Source organism: Mus musculus, chromosome 11 (genome assembly GCF_000001635.26).
Source record: "Mus musculus strain C57BL/6J chromosome 11, GRCm38.p6 C57BL/6J".
Classification (NCBI taxonomy): Eukaryota; Metazoa; Chordata; class Mammalia; order Rodentia; family Muridae; genus Mus; species Mus musculus.
This window is the reverse complement of record NC_000077.6, coordinates 11,536,995-11,551,802: the sequence shown is the minus strand read 5'-3', so window position 1 is coordinate 11,551,802 and position 14,808 is coordinate 11,536,995.

Below are 14,808 nucleotides of genomic sequence, written 5' to 3'. Positions count from 1 at the left end.
GTGGAAAGAAAGACCTAACTCCCAAAAGTTGTTCTCTGACCTCTATATTTGGACTGTGACACATGCAGCCCTCACAAACCAACAAGAAACAAACAAACAATATTTTTTAAAAAAGAGGATGCTAGGCTTCTTAAGATACCCAAGGCAGAGGGTGTCTTGGACTTGTATGTGTTTTGCTAAGCGGAAGCCAGGCTGACTGAGATTGGGGTTTATAATTCCTGGGTGCTCTTCATTGTTGTGTAACTCAGGGGACAGCACAGGAGAGATTTTCAGAAGCACCTATGGAGTATTCATCATATCCTATTACAGAAAGGACTGATGATGTATTCACTATGTACTACCATGCATATTACTATGTGCTAAGTTGTGCTCCTTCCCTATAGTGGTCCTCTTCATCGCCCTCTATTACGTGTGTGTGTGTGTGTGTGTGTGTGTGTGTGTGTGTGTGTGTGTGTGTGTGTGAGTGAGTGAGAGAGAGAGAGAGAGAGAGAGAGAGAGAGAGAGAGAGAGAGACTGATTATCTATCATCTCTCCCTCTTAAGGAAGCAGATTGCAGCGTGTTGCGTGTCTTTACTGAACAAATTCTGCTTCTGATTTATCCTCTTCCCACCATAGCAGCAAAGTTATAATGGTAAGAGCTCGAGGAAACTGCTCACATTGTGTTCATATGTAGGAAGCAGAAGGCCATGAATGCTGGTGTTCAGCTAACTTCAGGGTGCATCCTCCAATTTATTTAAACTAATCCAGGTAATCAATCACATCGATGCTCATTGGCTCTTTAGTGAGTCTAGAGTGTGATAAATCAATATGGATCACTTGACCATCACAGGGTGGAAAAGAGGGAAAGAGTGCAGGAGGAAGTGCAACTAAAAGACGGTGGTGTGTCTCCAACCTAAGTAGAGTTGAGTTGTGGATCACTGTGCCATCATTACAGTAGATATGACAGTTATTCCTGGCTCAGTGAGGCAAAGATGGCAGGAGAAAAGAACACCAGCATGGTTAGCATCGTGGAATTGCCTAGCCCATGATCCTACAACACACCATAAACCAGCATCCACCATTCTATTCCTTCACAAAGGGAAGATGTTGGTGAACTCATAACTCAGAACACTTTCAGAACAGGTCATCTCTTCCCTTAGCAGGGAAATATGAAAGAATGCCATAAATTCCTTGAGACCTGTTCTGTGCTGGCTTACAGAGGTCTAAAGAGTCATCACTTTGAAAAGCAAGTGAACACAAATAAAGCTCAAGAAGCTGAAGTGTCTAAGTGAGGACACCTCAGTCCCACTTGGGAGAGAGAAGAAAGCAATCACAAGTGGCGAGGGAGGGAGAGACCTGGGAGGGAAAGTGGACAGGGTTGTGGGGCACTGAGGGGTAGAGGGGAACCTGATCTGGTATTGGGTGAGGGAAAAGGACTGAAGCCCAGAGGTACAGCAGAAAGAATGTAAACAGGCAACCTCAGGAAATAGGTTGTTAGGGGAACACCCCCTACCCCCAGAGTGGACCAGAGACCTTGGAGGTGAGAGACTCCCAGGACTCACAGCGAGTGACCTTTGATGAAATGCCTGACAGTAGGGAGAGGGAACTTATAGAGCCCATCTCCAGCAGGAAGAAAGGACATCAAGTGAGGGATGGGGTTGCCATGCCACAGTCACACCTCTGACCCATAATTGATTCTGTCTGAAAGAATTACAGGGATGGAAATGGAGAAGAGCCTGAGAAAAAGAAGGTCCAGCAACAGGCCCAAAGTGGGATCCAGCTCAAGAGGAGGTCCCAAGGCCTGACACTATTACTGAGGCTATGGAATGCTCACAGAAAGGGACCTGTCATGATTGTCCTCCAAAAGACCCAACAAGCAGCTGAAAGAGTCAGATGTAGTTATTTGCACTCAACCAATGGACAGAGCAGCTGACCCCTGTTGTTGAATAGGGAAGGCTGAAAGAAGCTGAGGAGAAGGGCAACCCTGTAGGAGGAACAGCAGTCTCAATTAATTTGGACCCCCAAGATCTCTTAAACACTGGACCACCAAACAGGCAGCATACACCAGCTGATATGAGGCTCCCAACACACAGAGAGTAGAGGACTTCCAGGTCTGTGTTAATTCAGAGATGATGTGCCTAACCTTCAAGAGACTGGAGGCCCCGGGGAGTTTAGAGGTGAGGTGGGGGGTGGGAGCATCCATGTGGAGAAGGGGTGGGGAGGAGGTGTGAGATGTGGAGTAGTTGGTGGGTGGATGGGGAGGGGCAAGGAATGAAATATGGAGTGTAAAAAATGAATTATAAATAAAATTAAACTTTAAAAAGAAAAAATAAAATATAAAAAAAGGAAAAAAAGGGAAATATTTGCTAATTCAAAGAAACAGTTCTACCCGCTGACTTTATTTCCCATCTCCCTCAAAATGACATAATAGAATGGTCCCATGTTTTTCTAAATGCCCTTTGATCTTTGGTCAGGTAAACAAGGGGTGTGTGTGGCAAACTCATTCCACTAAAGGTAAAGGGAGCAGAGAAGAAAGAGGCAACCATCTCCCTCAAAATGACATAACAGAATGTTGACTGGACGTGCTAGAGCATGTGTTAGGGACAAGGCACACTTCCCCTAGACAGAGAGTCTATGTTTTGTTCTAGATCAGTTAGAAAATTCCAACATACCTAATGTGTAGAGTCAAGAATGACCACCTGTCCATTGAATCTCTGCTACTCGGACCTTCCAAAGAAGCTGGCTGGCTGAAGCCTAGACTCTTCCGTAAATCTGAATTTCTCAAGCTGTCAGGTCATAGCTGTGGCTTCCAAGTGTAGTTATTTGCTATGCTTATATTTTTAAGATTATGCACATGATATCTATCTGTATAGACACATGGTCACACACATATGTACATATACACACATACACGCACATAGATGATCTTCAGTGATTAGAGTCTCTTTTAGAAAATTCAGAGCTTCTTCACTTTTAAAATTAATTGTGATAAAGTGGATATGATACAAATGTGACATTTAAGTTTGAAGTTCTATAATTTTAAGTTCGTTCTACTGTTGAGCAACCACCATCAGCATCCCATGGATACCAAACTAAGCTTTATTCATTGAGTATTGATTTGTCGTCCCCACCTCACCCTTGCTTCTTATGAGTACCATCCCTCTTCTTACAAATTCAGGTCCAGTGGGCAAACAAGGAGCATCTTACCAAAGTGAACAAATATCCAAGTGTCTGCCTTTTGGTGAGTAGTGTATTTCACTTTGCATGCTCTCAAGCATCATTCTGGTGATGGTGGTGCCATTTTACACGCCCATTAACAGCATACACTGTCTCTGCCTTCTCTGAAACACTTTCTAGTCTCTGTTTCTTTAGTAGTAACCATCCTAATGCATGAGCTTACTGTCACATGGGTAACAAGCCCTGAGTTATATCCAAGTAGTCAGAATCTAAGAGGCAGGAGTTTAACACTCTCTTCTCATGATAATGGTGCTCTAACTCAGGTTTGCAGGAACTCCTGAAGATTGCATGGAACTCTTCAGCACAGGGTACTCCCTATTTGTCGGTATGGTGGGAGACACAACACATCTTCATTAGCAGTTGGTTTGGTTAAAAACAAGTCCATAACCTGGAACAGATAAAATCAGAACAACTCTTGACCTTTGGTGCAAATGTCAAGGGACCCGAATGTGGATAATTTTGGAAGGCAACTGAAGAGTTGAATTATGACTTGTCTTGATGCTTCCTGCTTTCGGTTGGGACTGGAAATGGAAGTGCCAAGCCCTGCCAGGAAGTCATCTCTCGTGGTTTTACTGGCCAGGGCTAATTTAGGAAGTGCTGGAAATCTTCTAGAAACCCCTTGGGAAATTTTTACCTTGCTTTCCTGCATAAAAAGTTCCACTTAGCTACAAAACCCTCCAGTGTGGAATCTGGGCTCCCTGTAGGCTTCTCTGGGCAAATCTTGTATTTGTTCCTAGTGTGAAGTGTGAAGCAGGGCAGCTCGGGTGACAGGGGACCTCCAGAGGATGAAAAATGATCTGAGGGCACGTGCTGGCTTGCTCAGGTGGTCACCCATCTCATCCACTCACTGCCTTAGGACCCGGTGGGAAGATTTCTATGTTACCGGGGAAGAGTGCAAGGCCAGAGGAGGTGGTCTGTTTTTCCAACTACCCAGTTAGGTGAGAAAGTCAACACAGAAACCAAATTAATCTACTTCCTTAAACTACAATTTTGCCATCTGCTCTTTGTTTCAGAATTATCAGAAATAATTTCTTTCTTAAAAGAGAGTCTACCTTTCACAGCCTGGTGCCAAGGAATCTTAATTTCTTTGAACAGGAAGCTGATATGTGTCTGCAAGGCCACACCAAGACAGACTGAGGCCTGTGGCCACCTTCGATTCCTATCTGTTTTTCTTCCCCCACTTGTAGCCCATGTGTTTCTCACAGCTCCAGTCCAGGCCTGCGTCTCCCTTATCCATACCCATCTTCTTTCTCGAGCACCCCTGTCACTTCTTCATTTAGCCAAGTTCTATTGTCCATCCAAGGCCCTGTCCAGGCGGTCCTCAGAGAAACCAGTTTCTTTTCCTCTTTTTTTTTTTTTTTTTTTTTTTGTGATACATCATGATCTCCCTGCCAGTTAGAGAGTGTCTTTTTTCACTTTTTTCACAAGAAGGTATGCAGGTGAAAAGTCTGATACAGGGACACAGTTGAGGTTGGTGAGACACAATGAAGGAAACTCTCCATGTAGATCAAAGGGAAGGAATAACGTGGGCTGGCCGTAGGAAATGAGTCAGATGAGGCAGCATTCAGATTTGGATGGTAACAATTTGAGACAAAGATAGCAGGGTTGCCAACCATAGCGGAACAGAGAGAGGGTGGGTTGGTCAGAGCAAGGAACAGTTTCTCCTGGCTAGGGGCAGTTTCTCCCAGAAGGACTGATGTACACAAAGGTAGAGCTGGAGTCAGACATGGAATCAGAGACCATCCCTGTCCTCCAGAGAGAAATGTGAATATAAGATCCTTAATAACATAAAGAACAAATAAGAGAGTATCCATCATTACTTATGCCAGATTAAAACCAACCACAGTTTATTGACTTATATTTAAATTGTTTTTGAGTTTACTATACTTAGTGAATCACCCAGACTATGTCTCTCCCCTTGTAGAGAAGATGGTTGAAGAACACAGATCAAGTCCGGTGTGTTTTCATTTAGCACCCACTTCTCAAAGATACCTAGCAAGTAAATGTTGAGAGAGCGAATTAATCCCTACCTTAAAATAAATATCCTATAGGCATATTTTTCCTAGTGATAATATTTTATTATTCATACTTGTTCAAGAGTATTCTTTAACGATGGAAGTAGGAGGTCTAAAATTCTAGTTCACTTTTCCTCCTTAAAAATCAACTTTAATAACTAAGAACTGTGTGTCCTATGAAAGATTAATACAGTTCAATTCCTCTGAAAAGTTAAAAAGGGAAAATATCTTAATTACTGTTGTAGCATTATATCTTGAAGATAAAGCAAAATTTGGTGTCTTTTAAAATTTTTATTCGGTGCTTCAAATATTTTGAGCAACATGGAAATTCACCGTACACATCCCACAGCATTTTTACTTAAAAAGGAAGTTAGAATCAAAACATCACTTTCTCCAAAAGAGTGTGTATGAAGGCCGGTAGCACCTGTGCATGAGTCATGGAATGGCTCTGAAGGCCATTTTCATACTCCCACCTTGAACAGGGTAAGGTACTTGGTACTGGCACATGGCAGGCCACTGAGTCAGAACAAGCTCTGATACTATGTCTTATCTGTTCTATGTCATGGTAACCTGATGCAGTCCTGAGTCCCAGTCACTAGAAGCTTCCCAGATCCTACCTAGGAGATGTGAGCTTCCTGTTATACAGTCTCCAAGCTGGGAGCACAAACACCTCACCTTACTGGACCTGGTACACACACAGTGATCAGGTTTTGAAGGTCCAATGCAGTCTTGGGAAGGTTTCTGCCCTTTGTTCTTGGTGACAAAACAAGAGCAAACTAGCCCGAGGTTAGTTGTGAGGAGACGAGGCTTCTTGAAGCACACATATTTCTATCACGTTATGGTGATGGTGTTGAGAAGGCATCTGCTTCTCCCCATCCTTATTAAGGATTTCCAGTAGGGGAAGGATTGAGATGGGCAGTGGGTCCTGAGGAAGATGGAGTGTGCCGGGCAATTTGGCAATGATATTGGGGTCAAGTAAGGAGTGAATTGTTTATACGAGGCAGAAGGATGCCAGGAGCAGGAATAGGGAACATCAGCCTTAAGTTTTCCCTTGTAGATCATAATCCCTTAGTGCTGGGCCAGCATCTGTGAAGAGTCTATTAGAAGTTACAGTCTGCTGTTTAGCTACACTCTGAGGCTAAGTAGGATAAGCTCTGACAGTGATCTCAGCAACCTGAAGATCCCAGGCCTGGTCAGAGCAAGGGATAGTTTCTCCTGGCTAGGGGCAGTTTCCCCCAGGCTAGGGGCAGTTTCCCCCAGGCTAGGGGCAGTTTCCCCCACAAGGATTGATGCAGATAAAGGATCTTCAGGATCCTGAAGCCTGAAGGGTAATAGAACCTGCCAGTATGGATCTGCGGGAGGTAAAGCTGTCTGGGGATCTGCTGCTAGTCATTAGGCTCGGGCTGACCTGATGCTTGCTTACACTACTGTGGTAAGTGCTAGAGAGAGAGCTCAGTGGTTAAGAGCACTTGTTGACTTTTCTTGAGGATCTAGTTTGATAACCAGAACCCATCTGTGGCTCATAACTTTCTATAACTCCAGATCCAGGACTCATCCCCCTTTCCTGGCCTCTACTGGGAACCAGGCACGTGGGTGGTGCATAGACATACATGCAGGCAAAATATTCATGCATATTTTTAAATTAGAAAAGAATACTATGGGAAGATATAAAAATGTGGCAATAGTCCAGTTACTCATATTCTTACCAGTTTTTTCCCAGAAAAGTTAGATCATTATAGATCAGTTGTCAAGATATTTTAAGCCTAGCATTTATCCATATACAAAGCTGCAATCTTGTCAGGCCCGATGCAAACCATAAAAATAGAATCACCTTGTATCCTAGGAGCAGAAAGCAGTGAGAGTGGGCACTGGGGAACAAAATGTGGCCAGCTCAAAAGATTGGAGACAATCTGGGGTGGGAATTTATCACATATTTAAATATTAGTTATATGGCCTCAACAAAATAATATGTCCACTCAAGTCAGTGAACTCAGAGATATGTAGAGGCACATGCCCACATATTTTCTCAGTGTAATGGGAAATTTGAGGTGTCAATTTGATTTGGCTGTCATGACCAAAACTTGGTCAATGAAATCTAAAAGTTAGTGTAAGGTAGGTTCCAGCAGATGGCCCTCACAGATCCAAGGGGACTGGTCCAATCAGACAAGAAAACAGGTTGCCAGGAGAGGAAGGAATGAGTGCAACAACCTATATCGCCTCTTTCCATGGTCCCTAAGTATTAGTCACATTTCTCATTGGAGTGACAAAATCAAAGAAGAGGTGTCTCAGAAAAGATGATACTTTACTCACAGTTTGCAAGCACAGTCCATCATGGGGAGCAAAGCATGAGGCAGCCAGCCTCATGGCACCCACCCTAGGGAAGCAAACAATGCCGATTCTTGTACTTTCTTTTCCTTATTCAGTCCAGGACCCTGTCTACCCCATGAGACCATTTTTGCCCATGTTGAGGGTGGGGCCTCTGACCTCAGTTAAACATCTCTGGAAATGCCATAACAGATTATCCCAGAGGTTTTTCTCCAAAGTGATTCAAATAAAATACTATTGAGATGACAAGGTTCAAATTCTAGTTTGCTCTCTTGCCGCTCTCAGAGTTTCTATGAGACATCTACTTGAAATTCATTTGTCTGTACACTCATCTTGTGTGCCTTGTTCTCTGGAAAACCCTGACTTATGACAGGTATACCTGCTGCTATCTGTATACTTCACCTAGTTCCAACATCTTCATCTTATGATTATCCTCTACTTTTTGCCATGCAGAATTCCTGGCCAGTGTTCTTCCCTCTCTCTTATGTGTGGGACATAATGATTCCTGTGGCATGATAATTCCTACGCATGGTAGGCCTTCTCTCTTCAGTTAAATCTCTCTGGCACTACCCTTATAGACATATCCAAATGTGTATCTACTGGGTGTTCTAAATCCAGCAAGGCTGGCAATCAAGATGAACCACTGTTTGCATGTTTAACTCCAACTTTGCTTCTGCAGGCCTGTCTGGACTCTTCTTGAGAAACCAGCTTTATTGACAGACACACACCATGTGAGGATCCATATGGAGACACCTTCTCAGTTTTTCCTCTATATGATGGTAAAAGCATTTTTAAGCATTCAACTCCAGGAAATAGACTTTCCCATTTCAATAGCCAGGCACAACCAGTTGCTTAGGTCTCTGATATACCTTCTTCCTTCTATACTATGACTTAAACCTTTTGTTAAAATATAGCTTGACGACAGAATTTTTTGTACTTTTATATTTATATTGTACAATTTTTAATGTATTCACAGAGCTATGAATCATTATTTCTGCTCATGGGAAACCTTTTTATTTATTAATGATCCATCCCTGTACACTGGCACTGTAGGCCTCAAGGTATCCATTTCCAACTCTTTGCAGCAACGGGGATACCAGGTGGCTACCTTGAGACAAGTAAGCTTGGCAGGAAAGTGTAGACCTTGAGAAGTGGGAAAGTTGGAGTTCAACCAATGAAGAGAAAATGGAATCTGTAACCTAAGAAGATAGAACAGGTCACATGCAGATATCTTTAAAAAGGTTCTCTACTCCAATATATAAAAATAGCTTTGCTTCTTTGGTTATAGTTGATGAACCATTGTTACCCACAGTCCACAGAAAAGACTAAAGGAAAGCCACCGCTCTTACTTTTTCTGCTGTGAGAAATAATGGTCTCTGTGTATTTTTTTAAAATGTTAAACCGTGGTTAAATAATGTGCCAACTCCATGTCTTTACCTCTTTCCTAAAATTTAATGGGAGAGGTGGTAATGAACAATCTAGTTTCTCCTCTTCTGAATTTTCTTTAGCTCAGTGGTCCATGACACCCCTGCATAGAGCTATAGTCATCGGGCTCTGTCCTGTGTGCACACCATCCTTCTTGCAACGACGGTGACCTTTTTCTATCAGCAAAGAGAAAGGGGCAAGTCTGAATTTATCCCCAGGTTGATGATAACAGTTTTTATTGTCTGAAATCTAAGCAAAATAATATCGCCTTAGCCTCTCAGCTCAGCTGCTCCTGTTGAAAGGATGCGCGAGGTTCAATGAGACGAGAAGTAAGGCTCACCTCCCTTCTTGCATTTACTGACTGCGTGGAAATAGTTTGTCAAATTGTATTTATGGTGAGACAGGTTCAAACAACAGCTTAGAGTTACCCGCCTGGAACTATATTGGAAATGGGAAATGACGGGAGCAAGAGAGTAATAAAGGGTCAATTAAGGCTCCAGGGATGATAGGAGGAAGACAAAATCAGAATGAATGTGGAAGGAGACCAGTGGTTAGTTTTTTTATTACTACTTTACAATATCAAGGGAAAAAGAATGCACAGAAACAAATTATCTCCGATAGGGCAGAGATACAGGGACAAACTCATGATATTCACAGTCATCATAGCCCCTATCTGTTGAGTGGTGACAAATTCACAATATTAAACATCACCATCGAGAACACCATTTACCAAATGACTCCTGTGCGTCACTGTCAGAGCTGGCCTCGGTAACTAGGCTTTCTGACTTGTACGCTCCAGTGATTTTTTAATACAAATGTCGTTAAATGCAGAGACATGGATAGACTTTGGCCCACTTCTGTTTCTTTCTGAGCCTCATTAGTGAGCATTTCAGAACTCTAGTGAGTCCTGGTCCTAGCAAGCTTGGAAAAGGTGAGACACATGGACAGAAACTATCTTCATATCTTTGGGTCACAGTGCATTTTCTTAGATTTCTGGATGCAGGCAGAAGCAGCCCATGTGCCAGAGAAGAGAATGGTCATAAAGACTAGCGATTACACAAGAGGAAGATTTAAATGGGGATGGAACATGTCTCCCAAGCCTGGTCTCCATCTGACGTGGTCCTCTTTGCAGTCGCAGTGTTTCACAGCTCCTGACTTCTGTAACTACTGTTCAGCAAGACTCCCCCATACTCTATAGTTAGCTCATATAGGTGATGTTTGTGTCTGAGCAGAGCCGGGCCAGAAGGAAAGAACTCTTGTGTCCACAAAAGCAGGTGCTATTGGCAATATTCATGGGTAACAGGATGACTACCAGGTAGGGACAGAGCCAAAGGTAGCAGAGGAGTGATTTCTGAGGCAGAATCAGTACTGGACCCACCTACTGAGAGGTGAGTAGGACTCTACAGCTATTAGCCAAAGCATAGTAAGGGCAGGAGAGAGACTTTCCCTCCATTCTCTGAGGCACTCTGTGACCTTTTGACTTTAGCCAATGGCAGATCAATGTAGAAAAGCTAGACAAGTACATTGACTTTGTGCCCAGGGCCATTTCAGGGAAGAAAGCAAATACACTCAGACAAATGAGGCCTATAAGCTTAGATACCCTCTTCATAAAGAAAAGTGAAGAAGGAACTTTATATGCCCCAGTACAGGGGAACGCCAGGGCCAAAAAGGGGGAGTGGGTGGGTAGGGGATTGGGGGGGGTATGGGGGACCTTTGGGATAGCATTGAAAATGTAAATGAGGAAAATACCTAATAATAATAATAAAAAAGAAGTGTCTACAAAAATTAAAAAAAAAAAAGAAAAGTGAAGAAGGGATGAAGGAACCCTTAGGAGGACAGAGGATGGTTGTGACAGTCTGTTTGGGTGTGAGATTGGGTTCTGGCTTCTAGTTTCCTATCCTGTGAGGGTCTGTCTCTGGGAAGATCATAAGAACACGTGAGTGAAGAGAACAGCCAAATGTTTGCATGCAGACACTGTTTCCCTGGTGCCTTCAGCAGCATGTCCCAAGGTTGCCTCTCCTGGGCTCCATGGTTAGGAATTGTCTTTCCCAAGATGGTAACTTCCTCCTGGCCAAAGGGAGATCCAGGGCAATGACCTCGCTCCGGAAATCCCCAATAGTCTTTCTAGGTCAGACCAAAAATATTTTTCTTTATCCTAGTTTTGTTTTTTAATATTTGCATTTGGTTTCAGTTTATAAAGTTCTGTCATGTAGACCGTTGCATTTGATCCTCTCAGAACTCTAGAGGAAAGTCATCATTCAAGTTTCCATGTCACTAGGAAGCCATCTGAGGTCCCCCAAAATGACCAAACTTTGGGGTGAAGATGCACAGTGCAGAGCTCTTTCCCCTCCCACTATTTACTACTATAATAAAATTTGGGTGGTCATGTGTACTGTGAGCGAGATGTTAACAAAAATACCTGGCAGATAAAATCCTCTACAATGTTCCAAGTACATTGCTTCTTAGCTAACTAGGCTTTAAAATATTAGGGATAAGAGGTTTGAGGGGTAAGAAGCAGGACTGTCTACAAAAGGTACTCATGAATCCAGGGAGATAGCTGGATGAGGGCAGTGCTTGCTGTGTAAGCACAGGACATGAATTCTGGCCCCCATCACCCATGGAGAGAGTTGGCTGTGTGACACACACCTGTGATTCCATTGCTGGGAGATAGAGACAGAAGGATCCTAGGGGACTGTTTTTCAGACAGCCTAGCTGAGTCTGTGAGTACAGGTACAGTGAGAGACCCTGTCGCAAATATTGAGGAAAATAACAGGCAAAACCATCTGACATCTACTTCTGGCCTTAATAGACACACTCGTATGTACAGGCACCTGTTATCTACATGTGTATCCATGCACGCACACCTGCACATGCACACACCAGATGACACTCAGTTTTCCTGTTGTCATCTTCCATCTTGACCAAATAATGCTATATTTACACCATCATGGCATGGCAAAGCTACATTGCAGATGCCATAAGTAATTTTATTTATTTTTCTTTATTCTTGAGAAATTCACATATGTATACAATGTTATATGATAGTATTGATAGATAGTATCCACCCTCGATTTCCTGAATACCTTCAATATTCTCTCTCCAACCTGTTATCATTTTTTTTTAAACCACTAAGTCCATATGTGCATGGGCTTGTGGTCACTCATAGGAGTATAGCAAAACTACCCAAGGCTACATCCTAAAAGAAGTGTTCCTCCCGCTCACAACAACTATCATCTGCTAATAGCTTCTCAGTAAAGTATGGGTCCTTGAAATCATGTAGCCCTTCAATGCAAGAATCTTGACTGGCTTGACCTTGTACAGGTTTTGCTCAGGCAATCCTAGCCTCTCTGAATGCATAAGTGCCATGGTCATGTTATGTCCAGAGGGCAGCATTTTGTAGCACTTCGTGCAATCTGTAGCTTTTGCATTCTTCCCGCCTCTTCTCGCTTGATGTATCCAGAGCCTTGGTGGTGTGGTGGTGGTGGTGGTGGTAGTGGTAGCAATATAGATGTCCAGCTTAGGGCAGAGTACACACACTCTCATTCTGTGGATTTTAACCACTGTCTGTATTTTCTTCTGCCCATTGCAAAATGAAGCTTCTCTGACTAAGGTTGAAAGCAGTCAAGGTCTATGGGTATAAATACAAAATTTTAGAAAGTTCTTACACAGTATGACCACTTAACAAAATAACAATAGCAGTTTCCACCTATTAGATTATGTCTTTTGTAGCCATGGACTTTTGACCAGAATTACAGTACCAGGTATGACATTTCCTTTTATGAAGCAAATCTCAAATCCAGAAAGCTGTCACTTACCTCACAGTTGTGTCACTATGGAACCAGTGGGCATTTCTCCATAGGTAATTTTAATGTCCTAAAATTATATGTATTCAGCATTGGTTTCTTATCTGTATGCTGCTCCATGGATAGCTTTCTAGATGCCTAGTTATATGAAAATCATTATCCTTGCTTTATGAAAAATCTGGAGGCTCTGGAAAGGCTATTTAGTCAGCACTCCTGCAAATAGAAGGGAGTGGAAGACATTTGAGAGGTATTTTCATTTTCAAGGGGAAGTTATTTGTTCAAATCATGTAGGTAGAATCTTTGTCATGAACCTGGTCCTCTGGTTTTATGTTATATTATTTTTCTCCTTAAATTTTTATATCTTATTTAGTGTGTGTGTGTGTGTGTGTGTGTGTGTGTGTGTGTGTGTGAGTGTGTGTGTGTGTGTGTGTGTGTGTGTGTGTGTGTGTGTGTGTGTATGTGCCTGCCACAGTGCACTTGTGGAGGTCAGAGGACAACTCATAGGAATTGATTCTCTTTTTCCACATTTGAATCAGGAGGATGTAACTCGAGTCGATAAGCTTGGTGGCTAGTGCCTTTACTTGCTAAGATACCTCACTGACCTTAGTCCTGTGGTTTTTAAACCATCTCAAACACCAGTGAGGGTCCTCTTTCTAGTTTTAAACTGCTAGCCTCTGGTTTTATCCTTGTATGACAGAGAACAGAGCAGAGATATAAAACAGACCACCTCATGTTTTTACATGGGCAGAGATCGCAACCATCATGTTCTTCTCTGGTAGCCAGGTCATCTCCTAAGTCCCTGTATCACTTTTTCATGAAATCACTTTGGCATGAAACTTTCTACACAGTTTTGGAGGATACAGATGTACTACATCATGGTGAACTTGTATCTATTTGGAAACTTTGATGAGCTAGAACAATGTCTAGTTATTTTAATGGGCAAATACTCTTTAGCGTAAACTCCTTTGATAAGTTGATGGTACCTATAGAGATTAATGAAACCAGATTGTCTTCAGTGAAGCTTATAGCTAAATAGAGGGTAAACTTGTACAAAGCTGTAGAGGAAGTACAATGGGGGGCAGGATAGGCCTGGTGGGAACTGAGAGTAGGGTGACACCTAGTTTGCAGGCTGCAGCACTTTCACCTGATGGTTCAGGATAGAGGACCATCTAAACATGGTAGCTAAAAAATGCATCCTCCCCTCTTCGTCCCACTCTGAGGATCAAGCCTAGGGCATCACACTTGCTAAACAGCCAGTGTTGGTTTTGAAAGTGCGTGATCTTTACAGACTCATTTGATCACCATATCACAGTTCAAACGCTGCTCTCCATCACAGCAGTCCAAAGGGGCCTTTTTCCTGTCTGTTGTTCCCTTTGGCTAATAGTCACTGTTGGTACAATACAGCCAGTCTGGGATGATGACCCCTGCTACCTTTTTTTTTCTTAGATGAGAGAGAGAGAATACAAACAGATATTATTATTATTATGAATCTTTAGCTTTGACTGTAAAACTTAAAAGAAACCTTGTACTCAAAATTGTAGCATTTGAATAATTTTAAGCTACCAAATGGAATCTATTTAGGCTAGTTTAAAGGCTAATTGATATAATTTCAATTTCAAATTGAAACAGTACTTATAATGCACTGTCATTCATCTTAATGAGTGTTAATGTTGAAACATAATTGTGACTCTTTGAAGGAGAGCATCATTAACCCCGTTATTGCTGATCAGTGTACAGAGATGATCTAAGAAAAACGCTGTTGGGTAAGACTGGATGTGTGATGTGGATTCTCCAAACAACAGAGTTTCCAGAAAAAAGGGGGCTATCCAACACATTGGCATTTAACTAGGATGGAATCAGCGTGCAATGTCAAACATCATACTGGAGGCATGTAACTACTCAGTGAATAGCTCTAGACAATAGATCACAATTCTTGTAGTTGCCCTCAGAAGTTCTTCTTAGCCTCTTAAAGATTCCTGCTAGATACAGAACACACACACACACACACACACACACACAACATA